This window comes from Dipodomys spectabilis, unplaced genomic scaffold, assembly GCF_019054845.1.
Source record: "Dipodomys spectabilis isolate Male_0828 unplaced genomic scaffold, ASM1905484v1 ptg000164l, whole genome shotgun sequence".
NCBI lineage: Eukaryota > Metazoa > Chordata > Mammalia > Rodentia > Heteromyidae > Dipodomys > Dipodomys spectabilis.
Genome location: NW_024870841.1, coordinates 3,460,238 through 3,479,461, shown reverse-complemented (window position 1 = coordinate 3,479,461; position 19,224 = coordinate 3,460,238).

The following is a 19,224-nucleotide window of genomic DNA, read 5'->3' as shown; positions in this document are numbered from 1 at the left end:
CTAACAAAATATTGCTTTTGGAAATCCAAACCCTCCAGATTTTATAACAAACCGGCTATGAGCAGCTAAAACTATGAGCACCATTTTTCAGAAAACATAAATTGAAATCCAGACATGTAGACTAATTTACACCAGCTAGTAAGTGGTAGGATTCCGAATATGAAGATTTAATTTCAGAATCCCTATCGTAAATCACCATAAGATGCTTCTTTTTCAACAAAGTAATCACACTCAGGCTTCAATTAATGTAATCTGTTTTTGTCACAAATAACTTTGCAATTTTTAATGCATTTTGCAAATATACACCATGAAACTGTACATTTTTAAAACATTTTCCATAGCCAGCAAGCTTTTTAAAAGTAATAAGGAAGATGGTAAATGAGGGTGCCAGTATTATAATGCATTTAGTATATCAACAATGTTTTATTATGAAGTATGGGATAGTATGTGATACATTGACATACTTAAACACTACTGTGATAAGCATAGAAAAGATCAGTCAAATATGGCTTTTGTTTACCTCACATAAAATTACCAAAAAGCTTACTAAATGTTACCACAAGTAGTATGATTGAGGAGAAATGTAAATTTATTAATTCATTCTGAAGTGGAGAGAGTAGGTCTGGCCAGATACATCTTGTCCACGTGGTGGATGTTAGGGTCTGGCTACTCGTCTTCATGGTGAAGGAAGGAGAAGCCCCTACCTCCTACGTGATGTTCAACCTTGAATTTCTGGAGGCAGGGGCTGGGACCTGAATGATAGTTACTAAACCTATCAGGCCAAGTCCCTGGAACTGGAAGTTTCCTGTGACTCTGCTCCTTGACCTGGACCAGCTCAGGTGCCTTTATGTCATTCCATGTGCTTCTGTGTTTGTGTCCTGTGTCCAGGTTCCTGGCTCCTTGCATTCTCTGTTCACCCTGGAGTCCCAAATCAGCTCCCAATTGGATCATGAATTGGTTTTATCGTATTGTTTTTGTTCTTTTGCTCCTCTCCATCCTTCAAGGATCAGTGTTAAGTACATTTGCATCCTGCTGGTCTTTGAGACATTAGTCCACCATTCAATCACGGGCCTTTTAATAGAGACTGAGATTTAACATCTCAAAATATGGCTTCTCAGTTTTCTCAATGTATGAAAGTTCCTAAGAAGAAATAGGCATTCAGTTTAAGTATGTGATTCAGCAAATGAAAAATTAGGAAGCCCAGTCAATTTAAGATGAGGGAAAGAAATCACTAGCTGGGATATCTTGCTTTGGAAATCAACACTGGCTAATTCAAACTCATGTCCGAAGGAGTCTGGCACAAAACATCCTTACCATTGGAGTCAGTACTTAAAAGCATCTTCTGGTTAGTAGAGATGCATGAGGGAAAGTTGTGACATGCCAGGAAGGCATGTCACTTATTTCTTACTTTTTCTTTATACTGAATGGAAATGTCAAGTCATGGTAAGTATATTATGTAAAATATCAAAATCATGAGTTTATATTAAGAATTGTCTTAGTTATGATATTATTGAAAAGAAATAAGACAATGCAAAAAATATAAAACTTTAAGTATTTTAAAACTGTTTGATTGAGTCACCATAAAGAACTCACCCCGCAAGCACTATAGTATAGCTTAGTTCAGGGGGTCTACCATGTTCTCCTTAGACACAAAAAAGAAGGAAAAAAGAGAGAAAGAAAGAGAGAGAAGGGGAGAGAGATGAAGAAACGAAAATAGACAGTTAAGAGGGAAGGAGGGAGAAAAAAGAAAAACAATGTATCTCTGTTCATTGTGTATTAAAAGGATATGATATAAAGAGTTCAGATGGAAATGTCTTCCAGAAAATGTATGTTGTTATTTGGGAATATTTTTCTACTTTCAATTTTTCTCCAGTCTTCATGAATCGTATTCTTTTGTCTTCCCTCAATCATTATTCGCTTTTACTGTTTGTGACATGAAGTTTCCATTTTAACTCTAATACCTCCATTTCCTTCCTAGCAGTTTCCACTCATGTGTAGTCTTACTTTCCATGATAGCCTCCTGAACTATCAAGGCTGCATCTTTGAAAGGATGAATTTTAGTTTAGTTTAGTTTGTTCCTTTCTTCTCAAATTAGATATTCCCCCACATTCTCACACTTGTATCTACAACTTGCTGGGAGGCACATCTGTGTTATTTGTCCATGTTTCATTCCTACCAAATTTACCTCTATGACATTTTCTCAGCTCAATCCCTGTGTCAAAGTAATTTAAAAAATATCTGCGATTTTTATCATTTAATCTTGATAGTACAGTTATTTACAAGAAAAGCATCGTCAGTGATCAAATAAATGCACATTAAAAATAAAATGACATCACAAAACATGTATGATAATTACTTCACATAATATAACAATGACCATGTTAAATGCAAGAAACAGACAAAGTGGATGCTGGCAGGAATGTCAAATAGGAAACCCACTTCTGAAAACAGTTTGTCAGGGTCCTAGAATATGAAATATGCAACCACTGTATACCACAGGAATTGAGCTGTTCAGGCTTTCTCTCATATAAATAAAATATAACATTCAGCAAAAGGCCAAAACAGGTTTATAAACAGGTTTATACAGCATTATTTCAGGTTTATATAGCATTATTTCCTCTAGTCAAAGACATGGATATCAATTCAGGCTTTCTTCATGTGAATGGGGAGTGAATTGTGCTACATTCCCTAATAACAGAACCAAAAAGCAACTCGAGTTGCCTTAAGGCATACAACTGAGAATAATCTATCATATATTTGAAGGCAGTCCTAAAAAACTTATTTACTGCATGACCTAGAATTTGAAGAAAAGCTATCGGTTGCCAGGAAAAAATAAGTTTTAGATGGGACCAAGAGAAGAAATGGTTATAATTATAAAAGGGGAGCATGAGAGACTTATTTTTGGGAAAAATAGTTTCTTAAAATGTACAGTTGATACAAAATTATATAGCACTTAATATGTGCACAAAATAAAACAACTGAAGTCTGCATAGGCACTTGTGAAATACTAATGTCCTCTTTGTAATCTCATACTATAAACATTTAAAGAAACTGGAAAAAATATTCAAGGGATTTCTCTATGCTCTTCTGCTAACATCAGAAAAATACAGAGTAACATCAATAGAATTTAAGGATATCTAGAAAACAGAAGTCAATATTGAATGTTTCATTGAAAAATAGTCTGGGTCCAAGCTGGAGATGAAATATGCCTTCCTAATTAGAAGGCAGAGATTTAAAAGACTGGGATCCAGGTCCATTTCTGACAAAAATAGTGAGAAACTATAACAACAGAGAAAGCTAGATTTCGTGTAATTTCTCTGTTATCTTACATTTGTGGAAGCCATAGTTAAGAGATTGTTAAGGGAGGCTTGGCTAAAAAGTAAAATCTCATCTGAAAAATAGTCTAAAGTAGTCAGAGCCACTTCAAGCACCAGTAATGACAAAGGAAAGAAAGAAAGAAGGAAACAGAAAAGGAAAAGAAAGAGTAGAAAAAGGCAAACTCTTTCCTCTATATTCTTGCAGATTCATGTCATTGGGTACAAGAATTGATATTATTTTGTTTACTGTTTGAGGATTCAGGCCTCTCTAATATGAAAGCATTTATTCCATGTAATTATTTTATTTATTCTTACTATTTATTAACTGATTATTTGGCTTTCTTTGGGACTGAACCCATGACTTTATACATATTAGATAATTGTACAACTAAGCTTCAACCCAGCTCTTGGTATAGTTTTGGAAATTGATAATGAATTCTTCAATAGTTAGCAATACTTGCTTTCATCATTTTTCTCCCACAATTTCCTCTAGGTATTTTAGTTCATGTGTTGAAAAGTTCCTTCAATTTTATCTATTAAACTTAGAAGTTTGCTTTTGAATTTATACGGAATCTGCTTATTTTCATTAACTCTTTAAAAATTATATATTGATATATGTGTTTTACATGTATGATTGATTCTTAGAGTTCATTGCAATAATTATGATTTTATATGGTCATATGCACATAGCTATTGAGCCATGGTGATCCTCTCCTAAGAATAGTTTCCCTTGTTCTCAACATGTGAATGCTTAGAGTGCTGTAGTTAATCATGCCCAATTGTATTTATTTGTCTTTTAGTAACTATTGGATTAAGTTGTAGATTTATGAGCATATTCTAGTTTTTACCAATGAGGAAAACCATGAAGTATACATTTCTTTGGCTATAGCTTATTCAGTTAATATTTTTTTTCAAGTCTTTCCATTTCCTCAGGAATGGGGTAATGCCATTCTTTCTGATGGAAGCACAAAATTCTACCAATAAAATAGAACTGAAGACCCAGATATGAATTCACTCCTGTATGCACATAATCTTTGAAAGGTAGCCAAAAACACAGGATGTAAGAAACAGCCTCTTCAAAAATTGTGTTGGTGAAATTGGCTTTGTGCAGAAAACTGGTTACAGGAATAGTTAGGGATAGCACGAGGGCTTCCCCTAATATGTCAAAACTTCCAGAAATCCTGAATCACAACTCGAAGTAAATCTGGGTAAGTGGGATTACATCAAACCAAATCAGTTTTTAGACTCTAAAACCATGGAGAAAAAAAAGTGATTATGCAGCACAGATTTACTAGAGAGCAAACCTACACATGAGAGCCTCTATCAATGCTAAAACTTTACTCTATTTTATAACTAGGATATTTATAGTGGGTTTACATGAACATAAGAGTTTTCCGGTGGGCATTAATTAGAAAATAACTGATGGTAAGATATAGATAACATGTGAAATGATTTGAAGCACGAGAAAGGAGAGATTAAGGCATGGAGTGAAGCTGGAAGCCTTACTAGGCGCCACCTAAGGAAGGTATAGTTACACAATGGAAGGGCAGTAAATCAGGTGTATTTATCAAAAAAAGCACTGGCCTGAAGACTCAAAATGAGGACCTCTATCTATGTGGACTGAACAGTCTCTAACATGAAGTTTCATGTAAATTAAGAAGCTCGATTTTAGATTTTTGCAGTATGGGATGTTGCATAGTCACAGGCAATCTCTGCTATGTCAGCTAATCCAATCTACTCATTCCCGTGTAACCTAATAGCCAGGTTTCAACACATACCAGTACAATGTGATTGTACAAATGAAACTGACTTTTCCCTCCACTGAATGAAAATTCTGCGAATTAATTTATCTTCCATATATTTACAAAGTATTTCTCATGATCTTTTCTTTTATTTTGGCTCGATTACTGATGTTATAGTACTTTTCTTTGCGGAGGGGTCTGATCCTGGGGCCTGAACTGGGCCTGGGCCATTTCCCTCAGCTCTTCAGCTCAAGGCTAGAGCTCAACGCCTTTAACCCAATCGCCACTTCTGGCTTTTTCTTTCTGTTTACGTGGTGCTGAGAAATTGAACCCAGGGCCTCATGCATGCAAGGCAATTGCTCTACCACTGAGCCATATTTGTGGGGCTTAAACTCAGTGTTTCATGGTCTCCTTAGATTTTTTTTGCTAATGAATGATGACACTCTATTCTTTGACCTATATCCTCACGTTCTTCTTCTTTCGGGATAATTGAAGGTGTTTTCACATTTTTGTCTGTTTAGGCTGACATTGAATGAAAATCTTCAGGTCTTATCCTCCTGATTTTCTAGGATTCTACACAAGAGGCCACTAACATCAAGCTTTGTGTTACTGTTATTTAAATTACGTAGTAGAAGAATGTGGAATTATATATGTGTTATGTAATTTTCAAAAGCAAGTTTGAATCAACTTGTTATAATGTAACTGTTATCAATTTTAGCTGTTAAATTAATGTTTCACATTCCCACAGAAATATAATTGAAAACAAATGGTATATTTTTTTTCTTAAAACAAGTATTGGACCATGAATTTCTTTTACTTTACATTCATGTTTTATACCTTAATTAGCAGACTTCAATGAATTAAATGTATATCACAATAAGCAGAGTGATTATAGTTAAGAATAGATATTTCAACACATCCAAAAGTCAAGTTTTTTGAGCAGTCTCCTAAAAATTTAATGTTACTTAAAGCAACTAATGGATATGATATAGTTTGATCATTACACAACATATAATTTTATGGGACTACCACTAAAATCTTCATAACTATGTAAAAAATAATTATGTAGCTAGGGGTCATTGGCTAATGCTTGTAAAATTAGCTACTATAGAGGCTCAGATCTGGAAAGGCCTAGGCTGTAAAGTCCATGAGACTCTTATCTTCAATGAACCACCAAAAAACTGGCAGTGGCTTAAGTGGTAGAGCTCTAGCCTTGAGCTGAAAAGCTGAGGGAGAACATCCAGTTGCAGATTTCAAGCCCCATAACTAAAAAAAATTAAAATTAAACAATTCAAAGTAAACTAATATTTTGACATGAATGTTAAAATATATATTCTAAAAAATTTAAATCTTCACTAGATATACTAGTTTATATAAATTTAGAGATGTATTTTCCAGTTTTTGTTGTCAGTGAATTGTGTAAATCAAACAATTCTCACTCAATTCACATTTATATGTTTATATGCCATAAGTATAATAGTTAAGTGATAGGCATGGCTGTTTTAGGAATCTCCCTTGGCTTTCTAACCTTAATACTTGTAAGCTAAAATCAATACGTCCTCCCACCTTGTCAGGGTTTTCATTGACAGTAGTCACTCATCTATTTGGAGTAAAAAAGCATAAGAAAAATCATTGTTTGGAACAACTGTCACATTTTACATGCTTTTCACTTGGTTTAGGATCTAAAACATTGAAGTCAACTTAACCATGCCAGTAATAGCACAATGTATCTGAGCCTTTCAATCTCTAAAGAGATAAAATTCTTTAGTTATACATGTATTTTTTTATTCTCCCTAACATCCTAATCCTTAGAATAGTCTTTTTATTTAACCCGTTCCTGATTAGAAGACTAGAACAAAGGCAATAATGAAAATAGCCAAGGGAATCCTTGCAACCAATTAAAAAGCAATCACAGACCCACCTGATTTCACTGACAATATACGGTAAAATATGACTTTTTTGTTATCATTTGAAGAACAACAACTAAACTTTAATTAGCAGTAAGGAAGTGAAAAGAAAACATTTGAAGACAGTATGACTTTGAAAATTTTAACATAAGCATAATACATTTATCTTGTTTTTCTATGTAGTTGCCAGCATAATAGAGATCAACACCCAAAGGGACGAAAGCACCTAAACCACAGCAGTAAAATTTTGTCTATAAAATAAATGTGAGGGTGTGACTCTTTCAAAGATCAGGTTTACAAAGAGGAAAAGTTTGTTTTAATGTAAACAAAAAAATGATTTATTAATGTTTTACATATCTTGACTAGGATTTCTCATGTTGGAGAAGAGGAAAGATATGAAAAAGTTTAGTATGTTTTTTACTGTTTCCCAAGATCATTATTATTTATCAGCTATAGCAACAGAAGTAGTCTTGGTTACTCTTAGTATCATACTTGTTTATATTTACATACATTATTTATTGCTGGAGTACAGGGTGCAAACACTTGCATATTAATAAAGAGTCATTTCCTTAGGAAGGAAAGTTGTGGTGCAAAGAAACCTAAAAAATAAAAGACAGCATACTGGCAACTATTTTCTAGCAATATCAGTCTGTAGGTATAGATTTTGTTTCTGATTGTTTCAAGGAGCTCATTTTTGTTACCTTTCTTTTCTCCATCTGGTGATCCTATAATTTCTAATAACATCTTGGAATTGTTGTATCTTTACTGGATTCTGTCATTTCTGTTGGAATGGCCAGAAGGATAAAAAATTGAATTTCTGTTTTGGTTTTACCTTTTTTTATTATTTTAGGAACTATCACACAAAATGACATATAATATCAGGAGACAGATTTCATTTCGATATTCCTACCCTAGTCTTTGGTACTAAGTGATCCCGAAATGTGAAAATAAAGATAGGGAGCTGCTTATTTAGACATTCTTTAGAATTTCAAGACTTCATTAATGCAAAGCCCTTAGTATGCACATCATACATGTGTACAAAACTGGTGGCAATTTTTACTTATTCTCAGAAACTAGGATATGTGGTGTCCCTGTAGTTGCATCGGCAAAATTGTGCAGTTGAGTTTAGTTTACTAAACCAAGACTGCTGTAACAAATTTCTTCAAGTTTAATAGATTGCATTATCCATATTTATAATTTTACAGTTCTAAATGACAGATATCTAAAAGAAGTCTCACTAGATTAAAATCTGGCCACAAACAGAGCTGAAATATTTTCAGATGATTCTAGGGGTAAAGGCATTTACTTTTTTTTTTTAATTGTAAGAATACCACACAGAGGAGTTACAATTACATGGACAAGATAACGAGTAGATTCTTATCAAGCATTGTTTCCTCCTCTTTGTTTCCCCTTCCCAACCCTTCCCATACTCTCCCTACGTCTGGACATTTAGTCCTAACCCGACACCAAAGGTGTAGTTGATGTTGGTATAATTTGTGGTGGGGAAGGGCAAAAACAAATCATTTAACTAGGGATACAGGTGGACTGATTGCAACATTGACATGTTCAAGTCGTAAAGTCGAAAAACGAACTTTACAAGGCATTTACTTTCTGTTCCACTTTCCAGAAATTTCACAATCTGGTTGTTCTCTTTTCCTTCATTTTCAAATGTACCATCTTTAAAACTTTCTGATAGTTAGGCCCAATCATTGCCCTTTCCAACTAAATCTGGAACATTTATGTACCCATTTGAGTATAATGATAATTATTCAAATTTGCATTCCTTGCGTAAGGAAAGGTGATTATTTTACTGATAACCCAAATCTATATTTGAGGGATTACATATTTGGAGACAATAGATATTTTGGGATGGTATTTTTCTGCCCACCACAATGAATGTGTAGCATTCTTTCTATTCCTGTTATACTTTCATTAGATTTGAACAACGTATTTCTTCAATGAAATCTAACTAAAATAATTAAAATTATTCCTGAAAGTAATACTGATTAAAACATTGTCACCTCCTAGAAACTTTAAATCCCAGAGAGCAGCTCCTGAAACAATTCTGGAACTGTCACTTTTTATACACTCTGTTTAAAAAGTTTCTCTTTTCAAGACCATTCGACTGCTATTTAGGTAATATGGTTTATATTTATTTGACTGATATTTTTAAAGAATGCATCACCCAATACTTGTTCTCTTTTTCTGCCTTTCTTGTGCCTAATCTATTTCTGAAAGAAACATAACTATTTGAATTATTTGAACAGTTTATTGAAGTTGAATCAGTATGTAGAGGAAAAGAAAAATAATGTCTCTTTTTATATGTCACGTTCAAAATGTACCTACAAGCTATTTATCTTAAAATCATCTATTTTTCATTATGTTTAGATTCTGATAAAATTCAGCCTCTCAACACACAATGTTATTGCAACATTATTTCATATCTCTCAAAAGCAAACAAAAAATTCCTATTTCTTCCTTTTAAAAGCTTAGCCAAAGCAAATGGTTTATTAGATATTAAGAGTCATGTTCAGACACTATGGTGGAAACCAGAGAAGGAAAGAAAATCGTTTTTATTCTTCTATGAGCCACTCTGATTTATTTAAGCGATTTCTGAAAGAATAAAATTCTTGCATGGATGCCTTTTGCTTAATATCCACAATGGGTCATTCATCCTTTATTAATAGGAGATTGTGGAGAAAGGATGATAATTCATAATAGAAAAAGGAGAAGGTGAATATGAAGGAGAAATGTAGGCATTTTTTTCTCCACATCTCAATCACAATGACTGGATGATGATTGTGGATATTAGATATCATGCTCAAGAGTGATTAAACTCATCTATAGAAAAGATAACCCCACATGCAAGTGACCACATGGAGAATATTTATTGATAGAAAACATGTAATAGCATCAAGCAGGAAATTTTATCTATTTGTTTACTTCTTGTTTAGAATTTGTTAAATTCTGGTGTTCTATAGTCGACTCTTATGAAGGTATACAAGGATAGTAAGAAACTAACATCTTAATATTATGTTCTAATAATAAGTTAGTTTTTGCTCTTTTATATGAGGCTGCAATTGAGTTTTGTCTTTATTTCACATACTTTAGTCTTCCAGAATATAACTTGAATTAAGACTCCCTCTGAAAATATGGTACTTTTATTTATTTATTTATTTATTTTTATTTTGGTACCGGTCGTGGGCCTGAACTCTGAGCCTGGGCGCTGCCCCTCAGCTCTTCAGCTCAAGGCTAGCACTCTAACACTTGAGCCACAAAATAGGCTACTTTTATAGATATTGGAAAACAATCATCTCTTAGGAACAGTCAATGGGATAAAAATCTTCCTCTAGAAATAGTTTTTCAGCGCTTGCTTCTGGTTCAATTTTGTAAGCTGAAGTAAATCACATGACCTATCTTGACATTCCAGATTAGAGGGGAATCTCACTTACAGGAAGCTGATGTAGGTCATAGAGTTATTTGCAAAGATATGTAACACTTGAGAAAACGAGAAAAAAGAAGGGTATTATAATACAATCAACAATACTTTCCATCACATGTCTCTGCAGGAAGGGAGGTATTATGTACCTTTGTTTATAAAACTATTAGAATTTCAAATAATGTTTTCATGCCTTGGATGTTATAGGAATTAGAGAATATTGTAATACTGAGTTTATAAAATCTCAAAGAAAACTGGAGCAATCTTTTCAATACTAGGAGAAGAACTTTATACTTTGTAATATAGTATCTTTTCTTATTATATAAATATATTTTGTTAACTATATGTGACTATCCACAAGAATAAATTTCTACATTTATCTGCATCTTGTGCAGAGAGCATAGTCAATTAGATAAAAATGGGAGTTAATCAGTAGCACTTTTTAAAATGCTAAATAAGTGGAGAGTAAGCTAATACACATATTTTTCCAATATTCCCTTCCACCTCCTCCTCCTTCCTTCCTAGAAAACAATCTCAACCAAAAAAAAAAAAAAAGGCTTAAGTATTTGGCTCTTGACCTTGAAAGTGGAAGCAGAATGGTATGGATGTTGGAGCTGACTGTTTATGCTGTTTTACATAATAATGCTACATGCGACAGTAGTATGAGTCCTGCAGGTCTTAACTGTACTTTCTTAGTGATGTGATATGAATGTCAGCCTTACTGGACTTAGTATTGTTTTCTACTTCCTTTTCAGCAACTGGCCAAAATTGTGATACCATGTAATCGAATGAAAATATAATACCATCTTAAGAAAGTCATTTAGGGCTCTGGAAATGTGACTTCAGGGTACAGTGATTGCCTAGCATTCATGGAACCCTGAGTTCAATTCCTCAGTACCACATAAACAGAAAAAGAAACACTGGAAATGGAGCTGTGCCTCAAGTGGTAGATTGCTAGCCTTGATGGGGGAAATAGCCTTGAATTCAAACCCCAGGAATGGCAGAAAAAGGTCATTTAATTAGTAAATGCAAAATAAAGAACCCATACTTGGAATATATAATTGCTCCATCCATACTGATATCTGACAAGAGTCCCTAATTCATGTGCTTACCTATATTAGGATACTGTGTTGAAAAAAAAGTACTGTTCATTAGGTCATGGCAATTAATGCCAGGAATGTGGTTAGATAATAGGTGAAGTTTAATCCTAGAAATCCAAAGATTCCAGGTATTTGAGTGATCATTTCTAATTACAATGAAAAGGTTAATGGCAGGTAGATTTAGAAGTCTTTTTGGTCAGGCACAGCACAAAAACTCAGAGGGTAGTTAATAGTTATGACAAAAGAGAAGGAATAATTCCAAATGGAAGGAATAAATGATAGTAAGTAAGGTATTCAAGATTCTGTTCTTTGAAGCCATTTTTGGATATTGAAGAATTACTCTTATTTATCTAGGCTTATTCTTCATTGCATTTAGCCTTCTAAACCTCTTACGCTAGTTCTTAACCTCTGTGTACCAAGTTATATCTCCTTCTATGCTGATCTTTCATACCTGATATCCTTTGCTCTCTAAAAATTTCAGTCTTTCTCTATTTGTCTATGAACATTTTTTGATATAAAGTCCACCTATCTAGTAGGCAGAGGATGATAATGTAAGAGTCCCATAGCTAATCAATCATTAAGGTAACACCTAAAAAGTGAACATATTTATTGCTATTTGAATTACTCTGAATAGATGGAATGTCATTATTTCATTCAAATTTCCATGATTTGTCTACATAGAGTCAATAAGTGCACACAAATGCAAACATGAGCTGGGTGTCAGTGACTCATGTCTGTAATCCTATCTAATCAGGATGCTGAGACCAGAGAATAGAGGTTCAAATTCCCCCTGGGAAGGAAAGTTGTATGAGAATCTTATCTTCAATTAGGTAAGCACCAGAAAACTGGAAGCAGTGAGGTACATAAAGTGATAGAGCAATCATCTTGAGCTGAAGATTTGAGGGATAATGCCCAGGACCAGAGTTCAAGCCCCAAGACTAAAAATTTAAAAAAGAAAATATGACTTTGGATATCCCCAAGAGAAACTATGATGTCAATAGTATTCTTCCCAAGCGGAAAAAAAATAATTTAGTCCACCTACTTTTGCTGAGTTAAAGCTATGGCTTCTTTGCTGGGCATATTCTCTTTCAAAAAATTGTCAAATATTAGGTTTATAATAAATTTCTACAATATTTCTCAGTTCAAAACAGAACTCTTGATACAATTGGTGTCACTTGTCTTAGTTAATATCTCATTTAAAAGCCAACCCAGGATTGAGAGTCTGTCAAACTCATACTTGTAATTAAAACAAAAAAAAAACATAAGTGGAGTTGTGTCTCAAGAAGTAGAGTACTAGCTTGGGGGGCCGGTAGACCGAGAAGTCACCTCTTCCAGGACAGGGTCCAGAGTCTCAGTTTAAGCCCCAGAACCAGCACAAACTAAACAATCAACAAAAAACAAATACAGAAAACCCACCAGGTATATCTTTGTGAGCCTTCTTAAAGCAGCACTGGTCTGAGAACAGCCTTCTTTTGCTAATTATATTCACTGGATCCTGCTTTTTTGGAATCCTTGTTGCTATGGAGAATCCAGAGCCAGACTATAGGAATTAATAACTGATTCCTGCTATAAGAGAATAATTTCAGGAGTGAAATGTCCATGCAAAAGTCATTTTAAAACCTTCAAGTTTTCGTTTCTCTGCAGTAGAACACTTTGAAAACAAAGTTATATCCTTTTCTTCGATGTTGGCCTTCAAATTGCATAAAGTTTCCTTTTGTAATACTCTCAACTAGAAGTTTACAGACAATTTTTTTCAATTTTAATTTTTATTTTTTGTGAACATATTTTACAGAATAATTACAATTACATGGGCAAGATATGAGTACATTTCTTATCAAGCATTGCAGCCTCCTCCTTTGTATAGCCTTCACATCCCTTCCCAGCCTCCTCCCACCCTCCCACCAAATCTCCCCCCCCACACACCAAGGTTGTAAAGTTCGTTTTTGACATAACAACTTGTATTTCTCATGGTTGCAACGAGTCCACCTGTATCCTTAAATGACTTGTTTTTCCCCATCTCCTCCACAAATTATACCTACATCAAATATAGTGAAAGCAGGGGTTATACTGTGGGAGAGGGACATACAAAGAAACAAAGAAATAATCTTATAATTGAGTTAGAAACAAATGTATGAAAGAAAAAAAATCATTTAAATACATATCTAACTGTTCCTTTCCTAACATCACATTATCTGACCTTTTCTGCTAGACTCATACATATACTAGATATTGCAATAAGGGAAACCATGAATTCTACTATAAAGCCCTAGTAATCAAAACAGCTTTGTACTGGCATAAGAACAGACCTCAGGATCAATAGAATAGAATTGAAAACCCAGAAATGAACCTACAGACCTATAGCCATCTAAGCTTTGATAAGGGAGCTAAAACAATAGAATGGAAGAAAGATAGCCTCTTCAGTAAATGGTGCTGGCAAAATTGGTTAACTACTTGTAGAAAACTAAAGCTAGATCCTTTTATATCACCCTGCTCCAGAATCAACTCCAAATGGATCAAAGACCTCGGAGTCAAAGCAGACACTCTGAAAACATTACAGGGTGGAATAGAAGAAACCCTTGGCTCAGGCCGAAATTTTCTTAATAGAGAACTGGAAACACAACAAATCAAAGAAAGGTTGGACAAATGGGATTACATGAAGTTGCAGAGCTTCTGCATGGCAAAGGACACAGCTAGCAAGATCAGTAGAAAGCACACAGATTGGGAGGAGATCTTCACTAGCCATACAACTGACAAGGGTCTCATATCTAAAATATACTAGGAACTCAAAAAATTAAATCCCCCAACAACAAATTCTCAAAGAAACAACTGCCCAATAAATAAGTGGGCTACAGACAAGTTTTATATTAGTAATGAACACACTCGAACAAGTCAGGAGCAAAGTTTCCTTTAAGCCTTCGATTCTTTTTGTGTACAATAAACAGGAGAGCACAAATTACCTTGAACTTTGTCATCCTCTATGTTCAATTCCTCTCCTTGATCAGTTTCCACTTCCAGTCACAGTTCCTTCCACTTACTTCCAAGAAGAATCTATGGTGCTGCTCTTTTAAAGGTGGTAATATACAATGAACGTTTTCTTTTTCACTGAAATACACAAGGATATCTTTGGACATGAGATAACATGTGTTTCAGAGACAACTTAGTAAAGAGGAAATATGAAATTTAAATGGCTTATAAAAACGTTAACCCGGAGTACATTGAGTTCAAATTTTGTAAGTGCTCCGTAAATTAAGACCAATATTAAGTAGGAAGAAGATTCTCAGAAAATTATGTGTTTGTTTGTTTGTGTGTGTATGTGTGTGTGTGTGTGTGTGTGTGTGTGTTTGCATATTTCCTAAGTGTACATGAATTAACAGGAGGGGAACAAGAGGAATAAAAGAAAGAGAAGTACTGTCTTTAAGTATAAGGGCTCAATACGCTATAGAAGATTCTATAAATAAGACAACATTGAAACAGTAAAGCCAAGGCCAGTATGTTCATATATGGGAGTGATATAGAGAAAGCATTACTAAGTGAAACATGAAGGATGAAGCCACCCTCTTTCATCTCCTGGCTCTAAATCATGGTTTCTAATAACACAAATTGGTAAAAAGTAGGAAGGAAGATTAATTCTGGTTCCAAAGCAAGTCAGATATAAGAGCATGTGGACTTAACTGGAAAAAAGGCCATATTGAGAAAGTAGGGATTATACTAGCAATGAGTTAGTGGCAAAGACCACCTTTCCTTTCCTTTCCTTTCCTTTCCTTTCCTTTCCTTTCCTTTCCTTTCCTTTCCTTTCCTTTCCTTTCCTTTCCTTTCCTTTCCTTTCCTGTCCTTTCCTTTCCTTTCCTTGCAATCCTTTCCTTTGCTTTGCTTCCCTTTCCTGTCCTTTCCTTTCCTTTTCTTCTCTTTCCTTTCCTTTTCTTCTCTTTCCTTTTCTTTTCTTTTGTTGGTTCTGGGGCCTGAATTTTGGGCTTAGATGCTGTCCCTCAGCTCTGCAGCTCAAGGTCAAAGACCTACCATTTGAGCCACAGTGCCATTTCCAGGCTCCTTGTAATTAATTGGAGATAAGTCTCATGGAGCTGGGCACCCTTAGCTCATGCCTCCAATCCTAGCTACTTAGCAGGCTGAGAAGTGAGAATCTAGGTCCAAAGCCAGTCCGGGCAGGAAAGTCTGTGAAACTCTTATCTCCAATAAACCACTTAGAAAACCGGAAGTAGCACTGAGTTCAAGTGGTAGAGTGATGCCTCAAACTGAAGAGCTGAGGAGCAGTGCCGAAGCCCAGAATTCTAGCCCCACGGCTGACCAAGCGAAAACAAAAACAAAAACAAAATAATAAAACAAAAACAAATCTCAAGGACTTTTCTATCCGAGATGGCTTTGAACTCCAACTCTTAAAACTCAGTCTTTTGCGTGGATAGGATTACAAGCAAGAACCACTGACACCCGGTTTAAGACTTCATTTTGAACAGTGTACATTCAGAATATGTAATGTGTATGAACATGTTTATTTGTATGAATTCTGGGGTTTAAAATGAGGGGCTACAACTTACACTTCACAGTCACAGTTTAAAAATTGACACTCCTGCAAAAATTAAACCTAAATATGTAAAAGGGGATGAGAAATGCAGTTTGCAGGCAGCATTGGCAGAACAGTCTTTGAGACACAACCTATAATTAACCAGTCAAAAGCTGCTTTGGAAGAATGGCTCAAGTGATGGAATACTATTCACGACCAAAATTGCTTAATAAGAACTTGAGGCTTTTGCTTACATACATACAAACATACACATACACACAGAGGGACATGATATGTACAAACACACATACACAAATGATACATCTCAGAATGCTTAGAAATTTTAGAAAACAGTAGAAAATATGTCCTGAATAAGACTAGAAACAATTGATAATGTTAATACTAGAAAGTCCTTATGTGAACTGTCCTCCAAAAAGTTTGAGAAAAATTCATAGGTAGGGAGCAGATATAGTCAGAAATTCGAGTAATGGTATTAAAGGTATCAGATCCATGGAGGAATCAATCACAGACTTCTGCCGTTGCATCTGAAAATATTCATATGCTGTCTCCAATGTTAGAACATCTTTGAAAATAATACATAAACCTGAACAGTCATTCTAGTGGATAAGATCATAGGAGAAGTACAGAATTGCTACTCTGTATCTAGTTTAAATAAACCAACAAATTATGGCAGGACAATGTAATACAAGCCTGGAATTCTAGCAGTTAGTCTGAGACAGGAGATTAGAGATTGGAATTACATAGTGATACCTTCCCTGGAAAAGGTAGTATAATTTTGTCTCAATAAAATAAACCAAACAACATAAAAGGGATACACAGTTGGAAGATTGTGTTAATTTTGTCATTATGTTTTGGGAAGTCAAATTTCCTATTGAAATGTAATTCATATGTGATCCTCATTTGTGTTTTAAATGCTCTCTTCATTAGCAAATATTTGTAGATGTAATATCGCTTATGGTTACCAACCAAATTGGGAAAATCTAAGCACCCTTCTGTTGTATTTAAATAAATGAAGCTGAAGCCTAGAGAAATAGCAAAGTTCATCTAATGTAGGACTTTGTAGACCTTCCTAAATTAGAATATAGATTTAAATAAATATATTGGTTGTGTTTGTAGTTGGGTATTATATAGGACACTACAAAATTCTTTTTAAGTAGCAGATTTAATTTACAAATTCAAAAATGATTCTGGCATGCTGTTTTCCTAGAATATTCTTTCAAGAGAGGAGAAACTCGAACTTAGTTAATAGATAATTTAAATAGTTCATGTCAGAATTGATAATGTGAAGAATCTAGACAGAGTTTCCAACACATGGATATTAATTTATAAATTTAGAAAAAGAGTAATATTTCAGGGTTTATTATAACATTGTATGAAGGGGGTATTTTGGTGAAATCGTGGTTCTTCTGCCAATATGTAACACAGGAAGAAATTTCCTTAATTACGTGACTCTATATACAATAAGAAAAATGGTAGGTATGGGGTTAGTTTTTATTTTTGTTTTTGTGTTTTGTTTGGTCCTAAGGGTTGAGCTCGGCCTGGACACTGTAGTCAGATCTACCACTGGAATGGCAGTGCCACTTTGTTCTAGCTTTTTCTGAGCAGTTATTGGAGATAAGAGTCTCAGAAAATTTCTTTCCTGGGTGGGCTTTGAACCATAATCTTCAGATCTTAGTCCCTAGACTATCTAAAATATTTAAAACTATAAATATAAATATTTTGCAATTGTTCTCATCTCAAGGATACCACAGGGGAAAAATGATGCATCAAAGTTAGTGCAGTATTCTTTCCATAATTGGAAGGTCATCACATTAGCAGAGATGTAATACTTTTTAACTATAGTGATAAGCTAGTAATGATGTGAATTAAGGGAATTTAAAGGTGCAGCTTACAAGTTGAAAATTGATGAGCTAAGATGACATTATGGCATAAAAGCTTGGGATTGTTTTTCATAGCAATAATAGCTTATTCTTTCACTAGCCATATAACAGGCAAGGATCTCATATCTAAAATATACCTAACTCAATCTATTAAATCGCCCAACAACAAATCCTCAAAGAAACAACTCCCCAATAAATAAACGGGCTGAAGACTGAAAGAGAAACTTCTCTGAAGAGGAAAGAAGGACGGCCAATGGATATATGAAGAAATGCTCACCTCTCTAACTGTAAAAGAAATTCAAATCAAAACAACATTGAAATATCACCTCACAACTGTAAGAATGTCCATAATGAAGAAATCTATTAACAACAGATGCTAGTGGGGATGTGGACAGAAAGAAACCATAATGCATTGTTGGTGGGAGTGTAAACTTGTTCAACCACTTTGGAAAATAGTAAGGAGGTTCCTCAAAAATCTCCACATAGAGCTCCCCTATGACCCAGCCATCCCACTTTGGGCATTTACCCAAATGATCACAAACAAGACCATACTAAAGCTCGTAGCACAACTATGTTTATTGTAGCATTATAGACCATAGCTAAGATATGGAACCAACCCAGATGCCCCTCAGTAAGTGAATGGATCAAGAAAATACGGTATATATATAAACCATGGAATTCTACGCCTCCATCAGAAAGAATGGCATTACCCCATTTGTTAGGAAATGGAAAGACTTGTAAAAAATTATGTTAAGAGAAGTGAGCCATTCCCAAAGAAACAGAGGTCTCATGGTTTCCCTTATTTTCAATAACCAGTGTATGTCTGAGTCAGCAGAAAAGGTCACATAAGTTGATATTAGGGAAATGAGCCCCAAATAAGTATTCAATCCTTTTTTTCTTTCATCCAATTGTCTCTAACATGTTTTTAAGATGATTTCTTTGTTGCTTTGTATGTCCCTTCCCCATGGTATAACCCCTGCTTTCACTTTATTTGATGTTGGCATAATTTGTGGAGGGGAAGGGAAATAATTCTTTTACATAGGGATACTGGTGGAACTATTGCAACAATGAAATATACAACTCGTTATTTCCAAAAATAATGGGGGGATGATCAAGTAGGATGGCGGGGGGTGGGGGGAATAATGGGAAGGGATCGGAAGGAGAAACAAAGGAGGAGGCAATAATGTTGCATAAGGAATGAACTCCTTATTTTTCCCATGTAATTGTAACTCCTATGTAATGATTTTCACAATTAAAAAAAGATAAATAAAAGCTTATTCTAATGAACAAGAACTTACTCTT